Source organism: Amblyomma americanum, chromosome 1, assembly GCF_052857255.1.
Source record: "Amblyomma americanum isolate KBUSLIRL-KWMA chromosome 1, ASM5285725v1, whole genome shotgun sequence".
NCBI classification, from domain to species: Eukaryota; Metazoa; Arthropoda; class Arachnida; order Ixodida; family Ixodidae; genus Amblyomma; species Amblyomma americanum.
Genome location: NC_135497.1, coordinates 183860337 through 183873941, shown reverse-complemented (window position 1 = coordinate 183873941; position 13605 = coordinate 183860337). Strand labels below are relative to the sequence as shown.

Sequence of the window (13605 nt, the reverse complement as noted above, 5' to 3'; positions counted from 1 at the left end):
CCTGAAGGCAATGGATAAACTGGCCATGTGATGGTTTCCATGTCATGTTGCATGGCATGAATTACCGAGGAAGACATCGTTTTCTTTATGCTTTTACAGTGCAGTTTCGGGTAATGCGAATTTCAAAAACTGCCAGCAAGAGCCCAATGCTACAGAATCCGCCTCGTTTGCAGAGAGTTGCAATCCCAGTAGCACTGCTAGGGCTGTTATCTTGCCTTTGTAAAATACCTACAAAGAACATTCAATTCAAAGGGCCTCAATTACAATGTTCACTGGGCTTCAGCACCCATTTAGCAGTTGTCTCAAGCAGTATGTTGGCGAAACTTTTTTTTTCATTAGCTTTGTGGAGAATTTTCTGCTGCAATGGCATAAACAGGAAGGCAATATGCGGTTCTGCAGCAACACTTCAGACTGTGATGAGACACACAGCAAGCACTTACCTCAAAGATGAGTAGGTTGCTCAGAGGAAACAATGTGGTGGCTGGGTATGGCCTTAAAAAAAAATTGCTTTGTAACACGGTTTTTCTATACGGCCAACGAAGTTGTTACTCATTTATTCACACGCTTCATCAATTACTGACAAGGCGCGTCGGTAGGAATACTTTATTTGGCAAAGAAGTCCTGGCCGACGTGGGCATAATGCGACTCTGCCTGTAGGCCAAGGTGCAGAATTGTGGGCACAATCTTGAGCCAGTAGCCTGGAACGGGGAATAGGTGCCTTGGACCAGAGAATGCCGTGCCATGCAAGGTCGGCTGCTGCAGTCCCTCCACTAGTGTCAGTCATACACAGGGTTGGATGCCATGAAAAGAGAAAAAAGTATGCAAGCTCAAAACAATAAAATTCAATTAATAAACCACTAAGGGAAACCCACAAACAAATACACAAAAAATGGAATGCATATGAGGGAAAAAAGATAAGGACATCTCCCAACAGGCTACAGCAGCAGCCCACGCACTCCTGTAGTGGCGTTAGAAAGATCCTTAAAAAAAAGGATAAAAGGAACATTGTTCAAGATGTGCCAGAGAAACCACACACAAAAAGAAGTGTGTACAAGGCAGAGACCAAGAATGAATAAAAATAGTCAAGACAAACAACGAAAGGGTTTCTGAAAGGCTTCTGACGCTGGCACACAGGCGGTCACAAGCTCCATATGCTAAACCCAAAACCTTAAAGGGGCGGAGACATCAAATTTTTGGTTGGAGTGTTCTTAGTTTCAAACATTGCATACTCCCACTCGGTGCGTGATACGTGCTCCACAATTCAAATATGCACATTAAATATTATCGCATTATTTATACTGAGCGATTTCGGTTTCTGAGTGCATTACGACGTCACTCCCGAGGAAGAGCAGCAACCCTCGTCATGTGGGTTGCAAAAGTAATGACACAGGGACCGCTGCATCGTCTGCTCTCGTACACATGCTGTGCATATCAGGGCCTTTCGAAATGCCGGCCAGTACTGCGATATGCTTTATTTTCGAGTAGTTCAAATTATAAAACAGATATTTGAAATTACAATACAAACATGTTTCCACAAAATGCAGTGATGAAAAGAGACATTTCATTCCTCTTCATAATTTATCGCATCCTAAAGCTTATTGAGCATCTCAATGAATGAGGGAAAATCATGTAGAATGGTACAATTAGTCTGAGCCATAACTGTGTTCAGGAAAAAACATGACAGCTTGACTTTGTAAGCTGCCGAACGACAATCTTTCGGCTTTTCATTTCTCAGCCTTTTGGCAAAGATCATAGCACCGAAGCGCGGCCTTGTGGTAGAGCATCCGCCTCACATTCGGGAGGTGCTGTGTTAGATTCCCAGTGCCGGCGGGTACCCACCGGTTTTAAGATTTCCCCGCCATGGTGCTCGGCTCATCCAGGGTAAGATGCTTGGGAGAAGGGTCTTCGACCAAACCGTTGCCTTGACACGGATCAGAGATAAGTTCATCCAGGGTGAGATGCTTGGGAGAAGGGTCTTCGACCAAACCGTTGCCTTGACGGATCAGAGATAAGTTCCGCCGTCAAGCAACCCTAAATCCACCTCGTGCAGTAGAAGCCCATCTTTTTTTTTAACCCATCATGCACACTGCACACCTGCCGATGCGTGTGCGCTAGCCACAACGGTAGCAATCAAATACCGCTGCACTTTGCTCGAAGGCGGTTTGTGAGCGGAGAGAGCTATGGTACATCTCTCTTGAGGCTAGAGAAGTGAACGTAAGTTTTGTAACTGGCACAAGGCGAGAGTTTTGGACTGCGGGTTTTAACCACGCGGAGACGTTTTTGTGCCCGCATTTGACGGGAATTTTGAGGCGCAGGCTATCCTTCCCACGCAGTGCACCCCTGGAGAGCCGAGCACTAGGCCGGGGGACCGCCTGTTCCTATTGGATTAATTGGCTGGTGGACCGGAGGCCGCGGGAATCGTACCCACGACCTCCCGTAGCCGAGGCGAGCACTTAAGCACGAGGCCACAGCTGCGGTGGAGATGCTCTTGTCACAGTTCAGACACTGAAAAGGCGCATGACGTGATGTGGCATTGTTGAGAAACATTAATGACACAAAAAATCTATGAACAGCAGCTTAAGATACAACAAAAGTGAGAGCATTAACAAGACGACCTCTTCCACACTCCCTTGTGACACCTCCAGCTGTGGAATGCTGCCCCAAATGCAGCATTCTTGACGGGACATGGGCCGCTTAACTCTTGTGTATGGGTTTCACCACACTGGAATCCCTGGCTGTAACGGACCCACAGATGCTCGCACATTTCAACTAGGAATCTGTGCAGGAATTTCAGCAGCTGTTTACCTTCTCACTAGATGAAAAGCGCCTGGGTGATCCGGAGTCTTAGATTTGGAAGTTTGTTAATATTATGCTCACAAGTTTTTGCTTTCTTTTAATGGTTCATAAGAGTGGTGGCCATATGTGCTGACATTACATGTGCTTTCACAAAAGAAACAAAACTCTACTTTGAGAAAATTCTGGAAAATTTCAAAATGGAACACTCTGCATGCTTTCAGGGGCTCCATACACTGCTCATTGTACTGCAAAAGAATACTTCAGGCTTTCAAGAAGGAACCCTTGAACAAGAGGGCTGACAAAGGTTGGTTTGCTCATCACTGAGAAGCACTGCCTTTTACTGCCTTTCCAGTGAAGGCACACTATGGCATCCCTTTCGATAGCAGCAATGGCACAGGACAAGCATCAAGCGATTTCCACAAAAAGTAACAGCTTTATACGACCTCGTCATCACAGCTCGAACCGCAGAGAAACTAGCCTCTATTTATTTGTTTCTGCAATAGCCTACAAGATTGACGAGGCCTGAGAGCAAGATTTACAGATCGATTTTGATGCCACACTGGGGTGACGTGGCACCTCGCATCAGCATACTGAAAGTGCATGAATTCTGCACATTACTATGACTACGGCTTATTCCACAGAAAATACTTTTGAACGTAGCTGTGTCTATTCATATGCACCAGACCAAATTTAATGAGGAGTGTGGCAACCTGTACAGAACCAACCAGTATATACAATGCTCACTTAATTGAAGACAAGAAAAAGACAGCTAAAACAGACAGGCTGCCATGCCTAATACTCATTAGAAGCAAAAATATGTCATGTCAATAACAACGGACCATGTGCTGGACACTCACAGTATCGTTAAAACTCGCAGCAGACCTCTGCGTTAATTTCAGCCCGTCGTTTTCCTAGACTTGACCACTTTCTTGATGGTATCCCTCACAACTCCCCGATTTTTCCAGGTAAACGAAATTCCTCTTGACAATTCTAGATTGCTAGACACCCTTTAAAAACGTCACAGCCCTTCCAAGAAATACAGTATAACCTTGCTGTTCTGTTCTTGATTCGTGTAATCTGCAGTATCACAAAACCAAAAATTATGCGTGTTGTGCTATTTTTATTCACAATACAAGTCCTGGATAACTTTTTGAAATGATTCCCTGGCATATATGTCCATAATTTTGCCAAATTCTGACCATATGATGCATTCAGATACCAAGAGAAAATGCCAGCCAAGCTAGTCATCATTTTTGGATGCTTTGCCCACATGCATTTGAGCATTGCGGAGAAGACGCCGCTGCTGTCCTGCACAAAGGCAAAGACACAAAGCATCTTAAGAGCAGCTGCGGCTCTTCCACAATGCACAAGTGTAATGGGACAAAGTATCTGAGAACGGTAAGAAATATTTGACGGACTGGACATGCCATGAAACTTCACCCCCATGGAAAACAAAAATATGGAAACAACTTGCAAGCGCTAGAAAAGGAACTTTTCAAAATTTGTGCCAGCACATTCACAAAGGTTTTAATGAAGTGAAAGTGCCAATAAATGCCAGGGACTAGGAAATGGCTCAAAACCTGGACATAGAGACAGTCACGTGCAGACCAGCAAAAAAATTTTTCATAGGGGCTAATTCAAGCTTGTTGCTAAAACATTGCATTCATAACATCCAAAAAAAATATGAAGGGAGAAAAGGAGGGAGGGGGGGGGGGGGGGGGGGCGAGACAAAAAAATAAAAGGGAAGGTGGCACAAACCTTTGCCTTAAAAATGCAAAAGGCCTTGTTTCGTACCATTTGCAGAAGCTATCATGTCAGGATTTCGCATTCATTGAAAAGCAGTGTGCAATCACCTTGAAATCAGTGCGTGGCAGACTAGCCAGCAATTAAATTACTGTAATATAATTACAGTAATTAAATTACTTTTCTCGGTAATTTCTAATGTAATTCATTACTTTTGTAGCCTGGAAATTTAGTAATGTAGTGAACTACTTTCAAGCAGTAATTTCACGGAAAAGTAATTAATTACTAGCAATATTACTTTTGCTGCATATTGAGTCCATGCTTCTCCTCGCATCTGCCATGCTTTGGCCTCATGTTTGTGGAGATGAGCATATACAAAGCAAAGGTAGGGTATATGGGGGTATAATGTCCCAAATTTTCTGAACATGTCCTAAAAAATGCTACAAAGATTTGCTTTGGTTTAGTTTGGTTTATGAGGTTTAACGTCCCAAAGCAACTTAGGCTATGAGGGATGCCATAGTGAAGGGCTCCAGGAATTTTGACCACCTGGGGTTCTTTAAAGTGCACTGATATCGCACAGTACAGGGGCCTATAGCAGTACACCTCCACCGAAATGAGACTGCTGAGGTCGGGATCAAACCAGTCTTTCGGGTCAGCAGCCGAGCACCATATAACCAATGAGCCACAGCGGGGACTCCCATAGATAAAATAAATTACAAAGGCACTAGAGACTACTTCCATGCTTTGAAGGCGAAAAACATTCATTTTTTAATTTATATTGTTTCCTTCCTTTTTAGTGACACACCTACTCATTAGCATACAGTCATAGGGCAACACATTAAATGAATCATTACTCGCCACGAAGCAACGCTGTTTTGTGGCCAATGGGTTGCGCGATCACCTCACAGTCTGAAGGCCCTTGGTTCAATTCCCTGCACCCTCGGAAGAAATTTTTCTCTTTGCTGATGATGTCACTGGGGGTTGTGAACCACTTTTCCTGGACATCGACAACATAGCCGGGTATCGCATTAAAGTGCCACTTAAGGCTCTTGCCTTAAAAGTGCGCAACCAGTAATAGCCAGCTCCCCAGGGAAGCGGCGTACGCAGACGAGAGCTGATGTGTGCGCAGGCGCCAGCACTGCCTTTGTGAAAAGTCTGCATATCAGTCACAGGACTGCTACGCATCTTCCTGCACTGCATACGGTCTCACATACAAACGCACTGCATGGCCACCAGAAGAGCGCCATGACCAAGGCATGCCATATGGCACCTTCGCACAGATGCACTGCGAGTGCTTGAGCAAGTACTTTGACATCGCCGCACTGACAAGAAGTCTCAACTGACACGTCTAAGAAAGTTAGTCGTGAGTTGTCGGTTTTTTATGGCCTCATTTGAGGCCCTATTTCTAACTCAAGGGCAACAAAAACAACAGCGTCCCACTGACATGCAATTTATTTCCACCAACTTGCCTGCAGAACAAATCAATTGAACATCAGCAGAACTGGCAGCTTCTCTGCACCCCTGTGCACTTCTGGGATGATGCGTGGATAAGCAGTCAATGTACTCCGGCTGTTTATGCGGATGACAAATTCTTCAAAATCAGGATGGTGGGACGATATTACACATTGAATGGTGTACTTCTGATTGAAGAGTGATATGAGAAAGACCATCTACATCAGCAAAGTGGCTGTTCAAATTGAGTAAAGAGGGGCAAAATTTCCAACACCCATTTTCAAGCTCAGTGGCAGTGCAAACAAAAAACTAGAAATTTTGCACAAACCATGACCAATGCGCAACATTTTAGCATCAAAACTAAGTAATTTTCATTACTTAAGGCAGGTAATTGTAATGTAATGTCGTTACTTTTTGAGACCAGTAATTTGTAATGTAATTTAATTACTTCTGTGATTTCTAGGAAATGAATTCGTAATAGAATTTAATTACTTTTCGAAAGTAATTTTGCCACGCATGGTGTGTGGTCAGCGGCTGCCTAGGGAACTTCTCAGTGTCCTTAAGTACTTACGCAAACAATGACACACCACCCAGTTCCCTACATGTGACAATGTCCATGAGAAAAAGGAATATTGTGACAAAGACGACGAAGCTGGCTGTGGTGCATTACAGAGCAGTCGCGCTAGGCCAACGGCCATTAAATTATAACTCTGCCATCGTTCATCGCGCCTTACTCTTTGGACGGCCACCACATAACAATATTATACACCACACAGCATTTGCATTGAAGGGAATGGCCAAGAGCATTTTCCATTTGGTTTTCTGCGTGTTAAAGGAATATATACACGTAACTTTGGTGGCATGTTTTCTTCTTTACAATGATGCATAAAATACTACTACGCATGCATCACCATGTGATATTTGCCCACGGCCGCTAAATAATTTATAATTTTTTCTGTCATGCTGTTTCGGTTTCAACAGCCGAACAATGGCTGTGACGTCAAAGAGTACTTTTGTGTCATGTGAGGCATAGAAAAACGCCGATATAATTTACTGCAGGGCTGAAGCCAGCCTTGCTCAAGGGCTGGAATGACAACTAATGTGGAAGCAGCGATTATATTGCATTTTTATGCCTCACGTGACCTGTAGGCACACGTTGGCATCAAAGTCCTCATTCGGCTGTTGAAACTGAGACCAAAACAGCACGAGAAAGAAATGCTATTATAAATTATTTAGTGGTTATAGGAGAATACCAGGTGGTAATTCATGTATAACAACACCTTACGCATCATTACAAACAAAAAACACGCACCCAAAAGTTAGGTGTCTATACTCCTTTAACTCTTTAGACCCACCATTCTGCTTACTGATCTTGCTTTGCAGTTCATCTGCTGAGCGACTTAGAGATATCACCTGAGAATTGCAGATTACTAAAATATTCTCCATTAACTCTTATCCCCAACTGTTCTGAATCCAGGCCTCGGAATAGAGCAGGTATTCCTAAATACCTCCTGTTTACAGGAGGTATTTTGTTGCAGAGGACGCATTGCGGAGAGTCATTTTTTTTTGCACGATTGGTGATGTATTAGACACTGCAGTCCAAGACTTCTTCAGCATAGTTTGGTATTGACACTGTTGCTTCCATCATTGGCAAAACACCATCCAATGAAAGTAACGCCTACATGGAAGCTGAAGACAGCTAAACTTGTACTGTTGGAAAAAACTGCATGCGTGCTAGATACTTGCTTGCTCGCTCAAATACGGCCTAATAGAGCAGCTGGGACACGGGACCTGGCTTACATACCTTTGAGGGCTGCACTCGTAGCTATGCGATTAAAAGGTTTCACCTGCGCATTCTTTGAAATGCCTCAGGTATCATCTTTTACCAGGTCAACGGATATACTCAGGCTGCTTTCAGTTTGGGCATATTGTTAAGTGGCGACCAGCCGAATAATAAGCGGCGATGAACGATGGCAGTGAGATCATTCTAATGGCCGTTCGCCTATAGCGCGAACTTTTTGTTCCCGCGCCACTGCCAGCTTCGTCGTTTTAGTGAGACTACCCGGGGCTGCCGAGCGATTGTCCCGATAGTGAATAGAAGACACCGATGGAGAGACGGCTCAGTGGAGATGGGTTCAGAGGAGGATGGTACATGGCATGGGGGGAAGTGCTGGCCGCCACGATGAAAGATATGTGTGAATGAATCCTGGTCGACGAAGCTTCCGGGACACAGGTCGCCAGTAGCCGACGGACGAAGCCCTTGAATGCACCGAATGGCATGGGCAGGGGGGCGGTGTCCTCACGTGTGGGCGGTGTCTCGGGTCGCGGCAGCGTTGTCATGTCAACATGCCTTGTGGTCAGGGCGGGGGACGGGACTGGGATGAGCGGCGAGGTCGATTCAGGTTCGGCGGGCTGGGGCACAGCAGGGCGAACCAGGTGCACACGGCCGATGATAACGGCAGGCGGAGGACTCTGAAGATCCAGGACCAGGATGGGGATGATACCCCGCATCTCACACCAAATGTTAAGTGGTGACCAGCCGAATAATAAGCGGCGATGAATGATGGCAGTGAGATGATTTTAATGGCCGCTCGCCTATAACGTGACCTTTCCGTTCCCATACCACTGCCAGCTTCGTCGTCTTCGTGACAATATTGCCGCTTTGCACACAGTTTTTCCACAGTGCCGCGAGGTATGCCTTAACGAGGTTTTACTGTACCTGTGAGTACTAACGTTGCTGAATTTGATGCATGTCAATGTGAAATCTGAACCGATTCATACACCTCCTGCAGTAAGGCCCATGATCTAACTATAAAATTGAAGCTCTGATCTATTGCTATGCGATGCATTCAGAACAGGTGCTGCCCTTGATGGTCGCACAGATAACTTTGACCACAATGGCAACAAAGGCATCAAAGGTTGCTTCCAAATTATAGCTCTCCACCATTCGTGGCATGTTTTCCGCTGCTCTACTGTCTCTTTCCACAGTGGCCCACTCATAACTCACCCCAGTTCTGACTGCGGGGCCAATCCAGCAAACAAGTCTTACGCAGTGCTGTTCGGATGGACCTTATGGCCATGCCACTGCTCTAATTACACCCCACCACTTTCGCTCGGCCCCATGGCGACATTCCTAACACAGGTGGGGGAAGGAGGAAGTTGGAGTACCATGAAAGCCAAATGTACAACAAGGACGTAGTGCAGCGGCCTCGCTCAAAGCTCTTGCCCTGAGCTCAAACAGCACAGGTACTTCTGGTTGAGCTTACAACTTCGTCATGACAGAGCTGACAGCTCACCAGCCACACACATCGAAACAAATTTTTAATTACACATGCCAACAATGCCACATCTATTAAGATATGGAAGATGGTGTTAAGTCATCTATACTCTAACCAACTCAAAATTCTTACTACTGTCAAGCAGATGACCTCGTTTCTCTTAGGCAATACATCCAGCTCATTACTGTTCACAGCTATGGTAAATTGTCATTTTGACCTCAGATTTTCTCACCAAGAGGCACGAGGGCAATTGGTTAACTGTACGGTTCTTGGGACCAAGCGCCATTAAGCAATCACTACAAGCTCTGGGCAAACACTCCCTGAAGTGGCCACCAAAAATCTTGCACCAAAGCTGCAAATTATACTGTTTGAAAGGTCATTACTTTTTTTTATTTATTTGTACCTCAAAGGCCCACAAGGGAGTATTACATGAGGGGTGGGCTGACATGTATTAAAACATCCTGCCAGAGAATTTTTCAGAAAAGGCAAACTGAAGAACTAAACTATTCATCTACATCCTTGAGGCTTTTTTTCCTCCCGTAATTCCTACTGCACTAGAAGCTGTGTGTTGGTGCTTGAATCTGAATGCCACACACCCATATGCATGCAGCACACATCCTTTTACCAGCATAGCACCACGTAAGATCATGTCAATGCCTCATTTGGGTACAAGGGGTGCAAGCACACAGAACAGTAGGAACAAAATGCAAAGACTAATGTTGTGTGAGTCACTCCTGTGCTCTGTCTTTTGGGCTACATGTCTCAAGATGAACAATCCTCTCCCCATTTTCCTAAAAAAGTGAAACTACAACAAACATCTACTCCTAACTTGTGAAAACAAAACGACGAACACAGAAGGAAGAACATAAACGTGTCTCGTCCTTGTCTTTCCATGTATTCTTCAATTATGGGAACTACTTCCTCGTTCAGCTCCCTGTCCTACATACATTCGTCTGTGGCTTCTCGCCTCTGCTTGTCTCTAGGGGCACAAACGTTGCCAGTTTCACAGCAGGAGGCCCACTTTCAAAATTATAATTTGCTAGATCTGTGACAGCCTAGTTGTTTTGTTCACTATACAGGCAGGCTTTGTTCATTTGGGGTCTGCAGGTGAAAGCTGTTGTCTTAATAGTGAATGCTTCCATGTTTCCTTTTTGTTTCTTCTTTCTATGTAATGGCTAGGACAAAAACTGTCGCCCACCCAATGCAAAGGAAATAGCCACATAATCATAAGGTCTCTTCCATTTGGCTGCACTTTCTGCACAAGTTCAAGAAGTGCAGCACGAGTTCTAGGCTGGCTTGCACTTGCCGAAATGGAAGCGCAGCTGCGGTGCAGCAATACGGCGGTGCCCATGTGTAGGTCGAAGAAGCGGGAAAGGTATGGCACTAGTTATTTAATGAAATGATGACTGTTCTTTGTTGAAAGCTTTATGGTTTATGGGGGTTTACCGTCCCAAAGTGACTCAGGCTGTGAGGGATGCCATAGCTAAGGGCTCTGGAAATTTCGACCACCTGGGGTTCTTTACCATGCACTGACATCACAATACACGGGACTCTAGAATTTCGCCTCCATCAAAATTCGACTGCCGCGGCCAGTATCGAACCCGCGTCTTTCGGGTCACGGGTTTCATCCTGGCCGCGGTGGTCGAATTTCGATGGAGGCGAAATTCTAGGGGCCCGTGTACTGTGCGATGCCAATGCACGTTAAGGGAGCATAGAGACCTAATTTTGGTGGCATATTTTCTTCTTTATAATGATGCAAAAGACACTACTATGCATGAATCACCATGTGGTATTCGCCTACAACCGCTAAATAATTTATAATAGAATATTTCTGTCATGCTGTTTCGGTTTCAACAGCCGAATGAGAGCTGTGACGTCAAAGAGAGGTTTTAGGTCATATGAGGCAGAGAAAAACTGCGATATAATTGCTGCTTAATCGTTTTAATTTACTGCAGTACTGAAGCCAGCCTTCCTCAAGAGCAGGAATGACAACAAATGTAGAAGCACCAATTATATTGCAGTTTTTCACGCCTCACATGACCTACAACCTCTCTTTAAGGTCACAGTCATCTTTCAGCTAGTGAAACTGAAACAGCACAAGAAAAAAATTCAGTTATAAATTATTTAGCAGCCATAGGAGCATACCACATGGTAATCCATGTATAATAATGCCTTACACCTCATTACAAAAAAAGATTGGCTTGGTTTATGGGGGTTTAATGTCCCAAAGCGACTCAGGCTATGAGGGACACTGTAGTAAAGGGCTCTGGAAATTTCGACCACCTGGGGTTCTTTAACGTGCACTGACATCACACAGTACATGGGCCTCTAGAATTTCGCCTCCATCAAAATTCAACCCCGGGGCCGGGATCGAACCCACGTCTTTTGGGTCAGCAGCCAAGCCCCATAACCACTGAGCCACCACAGTGGCATCATTACATTAAAAAGAAGAAACCACGCACCCAAAAGTTAGGTGTCTATGCTCCCTTAAGAACACCAGGTGGTCAAAATTTCCGGAGCCCTTCACTACGGCGTCCCTCATAGCCTGAGTTGGTTTGGGACGTTAAACCCCCATAAGCCATAACCTTTCAGCAAATAACTGTCACAATTTCATTAAATAGCTTGTACCATACGTTCTCTGCTTCTTCGACCTACACATAGAGGAGGTGAGTGACTGTTTGAGGAGTCATAATGAAAACCTGAGCGGTCAAGTCGAGTCGCATGGGCAGCATTTCAGCGCTAATTCGTAAGTCGCCTGTGTGTATACATGCAACGATTTTTTTTCTTTCTGTGAAACGACCATTTCCTAGAGCAGGTTTGTGGTAAAACTTCATTGCAATTTACTGCTTGAAAATTCTTCCAAGTGTTTCAGGATTTTGATGGTGTCGGCGGCATGCAGTTGGTTGCAATTTCGTGACGACAGCAAGGCTATTGGACAATCGGGCCTGCACTCGACCATTCGTTTTGGAAGCGGCCAGTGCCAAGCTGCATTTGAACTGCCTGAGCTGTTGTTGCACGCTGCCGGCACCACCGCAGAACTTCACAGAACTAGTGCAGAGAGTGCAGCCAAATCAAAGAAACCTATCATGACCAATCTCAACAAAGTTGTAGTTTGGGCTTCTTCGTATAGCATATTAGAAGACATAACGCAGCACAATGGGACAGAGAAAAGCACACAGGACAAGCGCTTATCCTGTGTGCTCCTTTTCTCTGTCCCATTGCGCTGCACTATGTCTTCTTCTAATATCACCACAATGACCTGTCATACACTGCAACAGTGCCTTATGAGCTTTATGCACCTCACAAGCTTCCAAACAGTCAAAGGACATTAAGCACTTTGCCCACAATGTTCATCTCTTTAAGGGCTATTTACACCATTAGCTGTAAAAAGGTCTTAAGCTTAGAGCCTTTAAAATTAAGCTTGCTTCTCCAGCTGCCTCATGCGCTCCATTCTAGTTGGCTACCTAGGTCCAAGCACCTCTCCACGTAAAACCGATGCTCGGCGCAGGTGCCACAGCACTCATTTTAAAATTCTCACAGAAGGTTGAGGGCTCACCTTGTGGCGCCTTAGAGCCTTTGCTGCCTCAGCATTTAACGTCCAATTTGTGGACTCGAACCAGGAATCGGGAAGGTCCGTGCATACCACAAAACTTCCAGTCAGTTTTTAAAGTCCAGTTTCCTGAAATAAATATGAATTTAAAAGAACATGTTTCGCGCTGTAGGCACCAAAGCGTAATCGCTTATCTCGCCGCAATTTTTGCACCTGTTTTAGAAAGCGAATAGTAACAGCAGAACACAACTGTAAAGGGCAGCATTAATTCAACACTCTACAGACTTTCCCAGCCGCGGGGCCACAAAAAATCGGACCGCGTACAAAACTCATCGCACAAACGGTGAGTTCAACTGGACTGTTGTCAAGTTTCCCGCCTTTTTCGGGAGCACGCAAAAGCTGGTAATTATGCGTGTTTTACATGACCATGAGTTACGTTGGGCTGGATTGACAAAAGGTATAAAACACGCTCAGCGCAAGCTCTTTTCTGTTGAACTGCACAGAGCTTTTGAGCAGAACTTACGAAAAAACAGATGAGTCTTTCCTTCCGAGCCTTTGGGTCCACTGCCGGGCAAGCGGGCTCAGCGCTAGTCCTGGTTTATCTGCTAACACAAAATATTCGGGCGCAAGGAAGTTGACAACGGAATGCTGAGTGTCAGATAACGGGCAATCACTCAGTATGTGCATACCAAAAGATAGCAAGAACAAATTACTCACGTGCAACACGATCGCGCGCACTTTCCGTCGACCGGCCATAATGCTACTGAAAGCAATGCTCGGCTCGGC

The 13605-nt window shown here is 45.1% G+C and overlaps 1 long non-coding RNA gene across 1 annotated transcript; it reads right to left on the bottom strand.

Annotated features, from left to right (window-relative positions):
* Positions 1-588: 588 nt before the first annotated feature.
* On the bottom strand, positions 589-13605 carry LOC144114325 (uncharacterized). Its single transcript, XR_013311015.1, has 4 exons — positions 13537-13605; positions 13343-13421; positions 12826-12948; positions 589-770 (listed from the first exon to the last, which is right to left on the bottom strand). It is a non-coding gene; the product is annotated as an uncharacterized LOC144114325 (long non-coding RNA).